Source organism: Artibeus jamaicensis, unplaced genomic scaffold (assembly GCF_021234435.1).
Source record: "Artibeus jamaicensis isolate MK-2021 breed Jamaican fruit bat unplaced genomic scaffold, CSHL_Jam_final contig_415, whole genome shotgun sequence".
NCBI classification, from domain to species: Eukaryota; Metazoa; Chordata; class Mammalia; order Chiroptera; family Phyllostomidae; genus Artibeus; species Artibeus jamaicensis.
Window position 1 is genome coordinate 24,108,696 of NW_026521823.1, and position 12,839 is coordinate 24,121,534.

Consider the following 12,839-nt stretch of genomic DNA (forward strand, 5'->3'; position numbering starts at 1 on the left):
TTAGGCACATGGATTTTAAAAAAAAAAAGAAAAACAGTATCTGCTTTGGCCTACATGGAAATTTTTAGACATAAAATGAAAACTTCTAGGAGCATATGACATCTTGCTCCCTAGCATGTTGTCAATTGGACTCAACGTCCTATAAAAATTTTCTAAAAATGAAACAAACAAAAAAGCTACTCACTCAGTGCTAGCACTTACCTAATCGTTGCAGTTGAGAACCAATAATACATTATGATACTTGGAAACAAAAGTAAGAAGGGATCAGAAGCGTGGTGGGCACAGGGTTGGGCAGAGAGGACTGTTTGCCCTGCAGTCTCACCGTTAAGACAAGAGAGACACAGAAACTGCAAAGGAGCTTAGACTGTGGACCAGATGGGACTATACAGGGCCATGGGACTACAGGACACAAGATGTCCCATACCAGGGACCAGTGTAAGTGAGAACCAGCAGAAAATGCCAGCATCGGTAGGTGACAACTGGGTCCCTATGGCTTCCTACCGCCCCCCCCCCCCAAACCCGGATGTTATAGATGGTTCTGAATCTCAGATGCGGTCTTGGAGAAATAGAGAAGGGATGGGGGAAAAAAGTTCCAAATTGGCTGTGGAAATTCTGCTTGATGAACATTAAATTTATGTAATGAATGAAATGACTCAAAAGTTTAGATATAGAAAAATAAAGTTTTTTTCACTCAAATTTACAGCCTATGAGATTCAATGTCTTTACATGGCTATTGGCATAAAGACCTAGTCAAGATTTTATATCAGAACATTACACATTCAAATAAAATGAAGTATCATAGAATACTCACATATAGAAGTTTACATACCAACCTCTGTAGAGAGGTTTTTGTCTTATAGATTAGCTTCATCAAGATTTAATACATTTGGAAGGCCTTCCCACTCAAAGTTTAGCAGCATTCCTGAGACAGAAATGTCAGCGCTGTCACCGTAGTTGCCTTTGTGGAGGAAAAAACAAACATTGCAACATAAAGCTAACTTTAAAGGAGGACCTTGGTTCGGAGGAACCAATAGGTTAGAACCATGCTTTTTCTCCCTTCGTGGTAAAATGAATGTTCCAACTACTGAATCTAAGAGCGGACCAGTCCACCGAAACTCGGGAGGCGCTAGTCCAGCCGTCCTGTTTCCACAGCCCTCTGGCCACAGCTCATTGGTCCAAAGGTGCACACCTGGACCCAGGCTGAGCCAATCAGATTCTCTCTCTCCAGAAATTCAGAGCTTAAAACACGTAGGCTAGGAGTTTTGGGAAACTGGCTCACTGTAAAGTCATTCGGTGAGGTTTCCAGAGCAGCCCTGACTGGAGTCTCGAAAGCTTTGGATTTTAGATGCTTTTCTAAAACCTTTCCATCATTTTTGCTGGATTGGTTTCTGGTGCTTAAAAGTAAAAGAGAGTTTTAACTTCTACCTGTAACGATATCTTCACTTAATGAAAATAAATCAATTGACTTTAGGCCACAAGGCCTTCCTATAGTATTCTGCATAGAAGTAGTGGGTCAGGACTGGGTGCTGGCCTCTCTTTCCCTGACTGAATATGCAAGGGTGTGCAAAACACACCCAGTAAAGTCACAGTGCGCTTCTGAAATCAGTTCACAAGGATTGTTGAGACACCCCTCCTCCCCGTTTTTTTTTCTAAGACAAAATAATTTAAATTTTTTAACCTAATACTTGGACACCACAATCACTCACCAATGACATGTGTCCATCTGTTGGATACTACACAACCTCTGAAACCTTGGAATCAGACTCAACACCACCATCCTTGTTTCCTGTTCCATATTGATTTCTCAGTGGTGCTTGCTTCTCTTCTTCTTTCCTTTCTTCCTCCCTCTCCTTTTCTTTCTTTCTTTCTTTCTTTCTTTCTTTCTTTCTTTCTTTCTTTCTTTCTTTCTTTCTTTCTTTCTTTCTTTCTTTCTTTCTTTCTTTCTTTCTTTCTTTCTTTCTCTTCCTCTTCCTTCCTTCCTTCCTTCCTTCCTTCCTTCCTTCCTTCCTTCCTTCCTTCCTTCCTTCCTTCCTTCCTTCCTTCTTTCCTTCCTTCCTTCCTCCTTCTCCCTCTCTCTTTATCTATCACAGAAATCACTGAAAACTCGGCTTCACCAAAATAAGGTGTTATGAAAACACACATAATGGGATCTAATGCAGAAGCTGTGCAACTACTTTGAATGCCTGGTTTGTGCATTGTCTCATAAATGTTGCTGTGTTTCTATCAAAAATTTAAACCAAACTGTGGCTTCCCCATGAGCTGGTTGCATGCAGTACCTGGGAATTTAGTTCTGCTAATTTTTTCTGCATACAGTTTGAAGCTAGGCCACTAGATATATAACATTATAACTGTTATGGTTGCTCATAGTGTGTCAGACACTTCAAAATTATGAAAAACCTGTCTCTAAAAGTGGTCCTTGCCTTAAAGTATATATTGTTTGGATGAGCATTTCCCAAGCCTGTACCTGTGTTTTAGTGAAACTGTTCTTGATAGCATTTTAAACCTGTTCTAGGGAATATTCATATTTTGCTAATGTATTTCTTTATAAGAAAACATTAGGACTACTTGAAAATAAAATTAAGATTCCTGGGTACTCTTATGGCTTATTCTGCCAAGTCTGAAGAAACGCTATTTAAATGAAATGAGACAGGGTTTGGAGACGCCTTCCGTGCACGGTGCATCCCCCAGCACAGGTGCGCCCTTTGGTCCCCTGCTCTGTTCCCTGGAGTGACCCGCCCGGGCCCAGTGGCCCAGTGGCCCAGTTCCTATCCTTTGGTGGAAACTCCTCACTGCAGTTCTGTTGCTTTTGATTTTGCCTTTCTCTCTTGTTCCCTGGAGACTGTAAGCATACTATTTAGGCAGGTAGAAAAAATTATTAATGTCTTACTTATAAAGTTCTATTTATAAAATTCGAGAGTTTGCAGAGTGAACTGTGAGCTGCCTGTTTCCCGGCCAGCACCTAAAGCACACAGGCTGGGGTTTCCGTAAGGAAATAGCTTTCCTGAAAGCATTATCAGATTATTTTAAAAGGTGACTTTGAGTTTTGATTTTTAACTTTGTTTGCACATATTGCCATGACATAAAAACTTGGATGACTGTATTCATCCATATGAAGTCTTCTAACCAATTAACATTGGTTAAATAATTTGAACAAGTCAAACATATTACACCTAGTGATTCTATAATTATGAATCAATAATCAAAATATCATTCTATTAAGTATAATAATTTTTCTAAATACTTATATTGTATGATATCTATTGGTAAAATTGGAGAGAACTTTAATTTTAATAAAGAGGTATGGTTTAAAGATTTAATTTATGTTACATATAAATATATGTTATATATCTACTGAGAGTGACTTTATATTGTGGCAAAAGACATTTTTCACAATTTCTTATATCTTGTACACAGAACTGGGCTTTTGGACTTGACAGTGTTATTGCCAATAAGTCCCCAAGACATACTTTTGATTTTTTAGAGAGAGAGGGGAAGGAGGGCAAGAGAGAGAAGCAGAGAGATAGGGGGAGAGAGAAACATCAATTTTTCCCCACTTATTATGCATTCATTGGCTGATTCTTGTATGTGCCCTGACCGGATTGGACTCAGAACCTTGATGTGTTGGGGCAATGCCCTAATCAGCTGAGCTCTCTGGCCAGGGCCTCCACAAGGCATTTTGATGCAAAAGTAAGGAATGAAACAGATATAAACAATTTATAATAGAGTGTTATAACAGAGTGTTGGCTGGGAATGTGGAGTTGTGGTAAAATTGAGCACACTTATATAACTTGTCCATGTGCTGTGTCCATTTAAAATTAAAGGTCATAAAAAGGAATAAATCCAACCATTATGTCCACAGGTGGTGATCTTCCTCCTCCTCCTCCTCCTCCCTTTCCCTCTCCTCCTCCTCCTCCTCCTCCATCTTCTTCTCCTTTTTCTTCTTCAATGGGGAGAAGAGGTAGAGAATTACAGAGAAAAGAGCCTGAGCAATAGTAAGTAGGTGAGAGAAAGCAACATTGGATATTTTAGTCACATGAACTTTTAACTGAACTGGATGTTTTAGTTAAATAAACTTGTAAGTTGCACACAGTTTTGCATTGACAGAAAAACTGCAGAGCACTCCCGTGGGCCTGGCACCCAGTTCCCGCCATTAGCACTGTGCACGGGTGGAGGGGGTACGTGTGTTACAATCACTGAACCGCTTGCTACATTATCCTTAACTACAGTCCATGCTTTTTTTCAGATTTTCTTAGATTTTACTTGGCGCCCTTTTTCTGTTCCAGGATTCCACCCAGAACATCACGTTCCCTTTGGTCATTGTGCCCCTCAGGCTCTTCTGGGCGGGGTGCCAGTTCCTCAGACTTTCCTTGTCTTTGATGAATGACCTGGACAGTTTGGAGGAATACCGCTCGGGTGTGTGTAGAACGTCTCTCAACTGCAGACTGTGATGTTTTTCTCATATTAGATTACGGCTGTGGGTTTGGGGAAGGAAGGCCACAGAGGTGAAGTGCCATGGTTGTCTCATGGAATCAAAGGCACACACTCTCACCAACACTCACCCTGGTTGATACGACCTTGCTTGCTGCCCAAGGTTGCGTTCACCAGATTCTTCTGCTGTGGAGCTTCCCCTGCTGTCCCAGGCCCTGCTCTTTGGAAGGCGGTCTGCTCCACCTGCTTGAGGGCAGAGCATCTCCATAAATTATTTGAAAATTTTCTGCATGACACATTTGGGTTTTTTCTCCCCTGTACAGTTTATCCGAATAACCAGCTTTGACCCTGGCTGGTGCAGCTCAGTGGATTGAGCGCCAGCCTGTGGACCAAAAAGTTGCTGGTTTGATTCCTAGTCAGGGCACAAGCCTGGGCTGTGGGCCAGGTCCCTGGTTGGGGGCGCACGAGAGGCAACCACACATGCGTGTTTCTCTCCCTCTTTCACTCTCCCTTCCCCTCTCTCTAAAAATAAATAAATAAAATATATTTTTTAAATAGCCAATGTTGTCATTGACTAGTCCTGTGACCTCTGCCAAGTCGCTTTACCCCGATGAGTTTGTTTTCTTATCTTTAAAATCTGTCTTCTTCACATATAATTTTGGAACATGGTGGACCAACATGCTTTGTGCTTTAGGAACCGGGACCGAATGAAGGTTTTCATAATCGTTTCTCTTAGCTCAGATTTCTTGTTGAGTGGTGTGTCCCTCCCCCAAGCCCGCCTCTCCTAGAGGTGATATTGGCCACCAGTGGGTTGGGGGGGGGGACTGTGGCCTCAGGGGGTGGTTGCTGGCTTAGGACAGACCCTGAAGCCCCAGTAGGGATTTCTGCATCACTTTAAATTCCTTCTCTTCCTGCCAGGAAACCTCCTCATCTGGGGAGATTGCTGCAGTTGAGATTACCCAATAGAGCCGTTTGGAGGCTATTAACCAGGTCAGAGGTATGAGGAAAAGAGTGGCTTTTTCTAATCAGGTAACATGAAGAGAGTCTGAAGCCAGGGGCATTTTGGTCTAAGGATTCCAGGTCTGTGGCCGCCTTCCCCTGCTCTTCGGGGCTCCCTCTCTCTCTGCTTCTCCCTCGGACTCTCTTCAGAGTATTTTTGGTTTCAGTTTTGTGCAAGTTCCTCAGGCAGTTGCAGGTTGTTATTAGGATGATTGTCTTTATAAAAGACACTCGAAAGTCAGGTTGGAACAAGGCACATGCACGTTCTTTGCAGAGGATGTGAAGCTTGTTGACTGAAGGCCTGCCTGCCAGAACAGGACCCTTCTGCGTACACTGGAAACAATCTGCTATTGTCTCAGGGGAGAAAACGGTGCCAATAAAAAATGAAAACTCTGCGCCAGGAGGAGGAATATGGCATTAACTGCTTCACCACTAAAAGCAATTACGGGAAGGAGAGAGAGAGAGAGAGAGAGAGAGAGAGAGAGAGAGAGAAGAAACTCTGTTTTCAGCTTGAAAACACAGAGCACAGGCGTGGTGGCCGGACCACTCTCTCTTCTGGTCCTGGTACGATGGAGGGAACGATGGAGGAGGGAGCAGTTCACCCCCATGTGCACTGTGATGGGCAGAGCTCTCCCTTCATCTGGAGCAGGCTCGATGCTGCCGTGGGGAGAGCTTCACCCCCTTAGCTTCCTCCACACTGTTCTGGGTGCAGAAGCTGTGACCTCAGGCACAGCCCTGTGCCAGGACTTAGGGAAAGGGAGGGGCAGCATGGGTAGCTTTTGGAACACCTTAAGGGGAGAGGATAAAGTGCAGTATTGAGGGAGGGATCCCAGGAAGGAGAAATGAGAGAGAAAAGACCAAACACAGTACGCTGAATTAAGTAATGGGAAGCTTTTACTGATCCTTTAATTTGCAACTTCACGAACACGGGGGCATGAAAAGATAGAAGGGGGAACTAAAATCCTCAAAGCCCTCTGTCCTATGTTCTCCCTTAACCTCTGATTAGTAAAAATAAGGGGATAGGAATTAAATCTACGTAGGAACTCCATTATGTTTCTTCCCACACTCTTTATCAGTCTGACGCCAGCTGCCACTCACAGCAAACACTCAGGTCATGTCTTTGTTACTGGTCGGCTCCCAGTTGAAGCCCAAGGAGTCTCACCCCTGGCCGAGATGGAAGAAGGGAGAGTTGCTCCCACCCCTCCAGTACCAGACTGGGGGTGGGACCAGGGGGAGGCAGGCCCCTGCACCATAGAAGTCAAAATGGCCCAGGGGGAGGTGCTGGAGCAGAGAGGCCTGTCATTCCAACCGGGGAAAGAAGGGTATGGTTGGGAGGTGGACCCACCTGCAGCTCAAAATTTGGGAAGTTAACTGATCATTTTGGGAGAGCACCTGGTCTGCCCCAAATCCAAAACGAATATCATCCCAGGGGAACAAGAAAACTCTCTCTTGACTGTGGCTGGCTGCTCAGAGCCTGCACTCAGATGGTGCACTGGCCTGTCCTCTCCATGGGCCCAGTGGCCCATGGCCTCCAGGAGCTAGTCTCTATCTTTCCAACCTTGTGAAGCACTCACGTGTTCACATGCTCTGTAGCCCAGGAGTATGTCCCTTTGTTTCCTTAGTGGCCACAGGTGTCCATGGGGACACCTGAGCCTAAAATGGCAGCAGCTGGGAATGAGCTAAACTACCTGCATGACCTGCTTAGCAGCTGTCCGCAGGCTCCAAAGGATGGTACTTTGAAATGGAGCAGGAGCTCTGGGCACTGTCTTTTGTCTTGGTCCTACTGAAGACAGTCAGACTTGGTCTGGGTTTTGCAGAGCAGATGCGCTTTGAGACGGGGAGTCCACCATTCTCCCAGATCATGCAGCATCTGAATAAAACCTCTTTCCCACCAGCTGCCTAATGAGTTTGGCTTTTGTTGCAGTAGGCAGACAAAACCCTGTTTTTTGTTTGGTAACATTTTGAGCCTCCTGTTCTTTACCTGACCACTAACTCAGCCTACCCTATATTCTATCCTGACACCATTCAGCTTGACTGTTTACAAAAATTCAAGTACTGTGCAACAATTCAAGACTTCAGGAGTTTTAGGAGGCACTGGTTTCATGTGAGCAACCACTAAGGGGTAAAGAAATCAGTTTCTGGGGCAATGGTCTGAGTTTCTGCCTTTTACAAAAGGGCCCCCCCCACACACACACAAAGAGCAATAGCTTTCAGAGGAAAAGCTCATTTCTGAGTTACCATGATTCTAGCCAGGTCCCATTCTAATGTCATGCATTACATGTTTCTCTGTGGTCCTTTGTAAACTATCTGTGGTAGTGGTAAGGCAGGGTGGGGAGGGATCAGGCCTTCTTTTAAAGTTTGGGTCTCATAATCTCAGTACCTGAATCACAACCAGGTCTGTTTTTATTGTGTTTTGTTGTTTTTTTCTCTCTTTTAGTCCTCTTCCTGGGTGTGTCCAACAATGTTCCAGGGAAGTCTGGTCCTCGTGTGTGAAAAACTATAGGAATTGCAGGCAGTGTTCTCTTTTTTTTTTCCAGAAAGAATATTATTTAGCTTCTGGAAGGCAGTTAGTAGAGAAGCAAATCACGTAATTCAAATAGGGAGCAAACCGATTTGGGTCTGAGTCTTAATCTAAGGGGTTGAGTGTTTGGTGTTTGCCCCTATTTCTGAGGTACAGGAACTCAGACAGGACCCTGAGTGTTCGCCTGGGTGCCTCCACTCCAGCAGCCCCTGTGCTCTTGTTTCAAAAGAATCTCCCCAGAACAGTGAGACTGCCGACAGGTCTGTTCAGTGTGTTCAGCCTCCTTGCAAACTCTTTGGGGATCAGCTTCTCCATGTCTTGGCCTGTACCACAGACAAATGGATGACTGTCTCAGGAGAAAAAGTGCATCTACCAGGCCCATTCTCCTCTTTCTCCCTTCTCTCCAGGATCATGGCTTCTCTTCTCTCGGGACCCTTGGTCATCCTGAACTCCCATTTTGACTCTCCTGTCCCATGAGACTGCTCAAGACATTGCTCAGTTTCTCTGCTTGTCAGCGGCTACTTTCTACCCAGACTCTGTAAATTAATTTTCCTTCTTTCAAGGGTCTTGACTCCTTAAGTACTGGGCTACTTTCCTAGTTTTTCAACACCATTAAGTAGGTGTGTGTGTTGCATTGTTTTTCTATTTTATTTTAAGTGGGAAAACTGGTCTATTATAGGCCAGTTCCGCTGATGGAACCCTTCTGCAGTTTCTTTTTCTTCTGCCTTGTTTTGAGCCTTTAGCATTAACCCAAGGAACCAAAAACTATACTATTTTTGACTTTACTTACAGTTTAAATATAACATCTAATATTTGGGATTCTGTTTCTGAGGGACAGGCATTCACATTTCTTGCTTCTTGCATTATGACTTACAGAGCAGGATAACTGTCGGCTAAATGGATTTTAAAGTTTCCATCACTGGCAAGAAATCCCCCACCACCCGGGTAATCCAGCCGAACCATTCAGGGTGTCAGCCAGACAGAGATTTCCTGCCTGAGATCCGACCGACCATCTGCATTGCGCTTGAGGCCCAGGAGCAAGAAAGCCAAGAGCCAGGTCACATCAGTTTCTTCAGCTGGAAAATGAATAGGATGACTGTAGATGGTATCTAAGTCCTTTCCCACTCTAATAGTTTGTGCACCTGTTAGCAAACCCACACTCACGTTTCGGGCCCTTCAGGAGCATTTTGTTCAAGGCAGTGCTGCGTCTGTACCTTCATCTCTGCAGGCCCCTCCCCTGTTCAGTGGCCCTGTGATCAAGGAGAGACTGCAGTCTGGGTTCTGATTTTTGCACGAACCCTATGCACCACTTTGTTAATTCCCTAAAGCTACCATAATAAATGACCATACCTCGGGTGGTTTAAAACAACAGGCATTTATTCTCTCACGGTTCTGGGGGACAGGGGGTCTGGAATCAAGGTGTCAACAGGGCGGGTTCCTTCTGGAAGCTCTGAGGGAGAACCGTCCCCAGTCTCTCTCTTATCTCCCTGTGGCTGTCGGTGTTCCCTGGAGTGCGGATGCGTCATTCCGATCTTTGTCTCCCTCTTTCCATCACTGCCTTCTCTCTGTGTCTCTCTGTAGCTGCTTTTCTGATGACACTGGTCATTTAATTAATTTAAGGCCTCACTCTAAATCCAGGTTGACTTAATCTCAGCTCTTTTGTTCATCTACAAAGACCCTATTTCTAAGTCATTTGCTTTGAGGTCATCGATAGATGCAAATTATCGGAGAGCACTGTTCAAATCACGATAACCAAGGAAATCTCTTTTTTCCCCCCATTTTAGGACTAAATTTTAATAGCATGTAAAAGTTGGAACTCTTACACTTTAAACAAATAACATCTAAACATTACCGATTGGTTCAAACTGGTTTTATGGAAATAACTAATCAGTAACAAAAACTTGACATTGAGTGCGATGGCTCCATCTTTGTTTTAAGTCCTCCCAGAGGATATGTTTTACTATTGACTTTTAGAGGGAGAGAAAAGGAAGAGAGAGGGGGAAACACTGATGTGAGAGAGAAACGTAGACTGGTGGCTTCCCGCACACACCCTGACCGGGGATGGAGCCCTCACACTTTCTGATGTCCTGGGTGGTGGTCCAACCGCCTGAGCCACCCGAAGAGGGGGAACCTCCATCACTTTTTGAGCACAGTGCACACAGGTTCCAAGGGAACAGGCTAGCACATGAGAAGGGCCTACACATGTACAACAGCAGGCATTTTCTTTTCCTCTCCTTGACGGTAGATGGGCAGAGAACAGCTCGAACAGCTTCATCAAACACTGTCTGGAGGCCTCTCTGTGTGAGAGCCACGCACTCCGGGCATTTTACAGGAACGGCCTCCCCACCGGCAGGGGATGGGTGTCGGCTTCTCCTTCAGTTTTCGATGGTGTCCTTATCATCCCCAAGAGCAAGCTCAGTCCCCGCCAGGATGATGCGAATGTTGTGGCAATGGTGTCACACTTTAGAACACCACTTTGCAGGAAAGTTTTCAAATTATGCAGGACTCACAAGAGAAGAGCAAATTAAGAAAAACATCTGTCTGCAGATAATCCATCATAATCTTCTTGTCCAGCATTATCCCATAAGTCCAGATTCACTGGTTTTCCATCTACAATAACGTTGGCAGAATAGTTGTCAAAGACATTGAGGATATAGTCTCCAGGAAATGCACTGGTTGTATAACTGATCAGCGGGCAAGTTCTAACTGCAGCTCTGCCTCCCACCACCACACACCCGATGGCCTGCATCTGGGCCGTTCCGGGGGCCCCAGTGCCAGTGGCTGGGCACTGAGGCAAGAACTGGTGGGTACACGGCTGCCATCAACATAGATCTTAAAACCATAAGCTTTATAAGGGCAGGAATTATGTCTGTCTTGTTCACTGCAGATGTATTCAAGGCATTTAATATTTGTTGAATGGATGAAGGAATGAAGTTGAAGTAGGATCTCAGTGGTAGGTATGCAGTACATGTTGCCAGCTACAATCAAATGAAGATGTTCGCAATGGAATACTACTTGGCCATAAAGAAGAATAAAATTTTATCCTTTGAGACAGCATGGTAATCTTGGAGAACATTATGCTAAGTGAAATAAGCCAGTCATAAAAGACAAATACCATATGATCTCATATGTAGAGTCTAATGAGCAATCTGAACAAGCAAGGAAAATAGACAGACTCATAGATAGGGAGCAGGATGACAGCTAAGGTGGGGGGGAATTGGGGGTGCAGGGATGGAGCAAAAAAGAAAAAGCACTCACGGACATGGACACCAGTGTGGTGATGGCTGAGGGGAGGTGGGTATAAGGGGACTAAATAGTAATAGAAAAAACACAATAAAGTACCTTACGTTAAAAAAAAAAAAAACGAAGATGTTCATAGACCAATCTTCTAGGGCGCTTGGTCTTTATGAGTTCTTTGCATATATGTAAAAATTTATACCTTTTTAAAAAATATATTTTATTGATTATGCCATTACAGTTGTTCTATTCCCCCCTTCATTCCCCTCCACCCTGCACACCCCCTTTCCCACCATTCCCCCCTTTAGTTTATGTCCATGTGTCTCAAGTTCTTTAGATTCTATATTTCCCCTACTATTCTTGCCCTCCCCCTGTCTATTTTCTACCTACTGTCTATGCTACTTATTTTCTGTACCTTCTCCCCCCTGCTCCCCCTCCCACTCCCCTGTTGCTAACCCTCCATGTGATCTTCATTTCTATGGTTCTGCTCCTGATCTAGCTGTCCTCTTAGTTTGCTTTTGTTTTAGGTGTGGTTCTTAATAACTGTGAGTTTGCTGTCCTTTCACTGTTCATCGTTTTTATCTTCTTTTTCATAGATAAGTCCCTTTAACGAAATCCAAAGACCTACAACCAAGATTGCTCTATCCAGCAAAGCTTTCATTTAGAATGGAAGGACAGATAAAGTGCTTCTCAGATAAGATCAAATTCAAGGAGTTCGTCATCACCAAGCCTTTATTATATGAAATGTTAAAGAAAATTTATGCCTTACTGGGCTGAATGGAAATGCAATCTCTCAGTTAGAAGTGTATTACTTTGTAGTCTACTTTAAAAAGTTTATCTTTATATTATATACGTATTTCTTTACTTTCTATCTTCTTTATCTTCCCTTCCTTCTCTTCCATTTCGTGTTGATTTAGTACTATCACCAGTCACGGGTCTTCTGTTTTCTTCTCGGCTCTTTTTTGTTTTCACTTTTTCAATTCATTACAATCAGGTATGCATCTGGACTGTAAATATATATGTATATGTATATATATATATCAACAAATTTATATTTCAATAAGACTTAGATGAAAGGGATCCCAAGCATTTCAGTAGATTTGAATCTGAAAAAGGAAAATAATGAAACTCAGTAATTTTCTACATTGAGTTTCCCTGAAGAAAGGAAAAGCAACTACTTGGCATTTTAAGTTAGTCGTTAGAGGAAAAGAATTCCACAATTTCCAGTAACAGCCTTTCAAGGTATTACTGTCGGCGTGCCCTCGAACTGCTCAACTCGGACATAATGAGAGAGGCGACGTCGTATATAATAAGCTGCTAGCGTCCCACTAAGAAACCCTTTCTCACGCCGTTCCCTGCAGAGTGAGATTGTAGGGACGCCTGCAAGGATCTAAACTCGCTGCGCTGTTTGAACATCCCTATTACCTTTCCGAGCCTCAGATCCGGTTCTTTGATTTGTTCCCTCTCAAGCTCCTTAAAGCTTCTTCTATGCCAGTTTGGATAGCATTTGGGCATCTTGATGAATTTGCTCATTACCTAATGCAAAGTGACATAAAACACTCCTGCCACGAACTCTGCCACATCACCATACCCTGCTGAACTCCTGCAATTCAGTCGGTGCTAGATTAATAGCATTTATGTTATTCATAGATCT

The 12,839-nt window shown here is 43.8% G+C and overlaps 1 pseudogene; it reads right to left on the minus strand.

Moving 5' to 3' along the window:
• Nucleotides 1-8,911: 8,911 nt before the first annotated feature.
• LOC119049231 (ras-related C3 botulinum toxin substrate 1-like) lies at nt 8,912-10,697 on the minus strand (annotated as a pseudogene).
• Nucleotides 10,698-12,839: the final 2,142 nt, after the last annotated feature.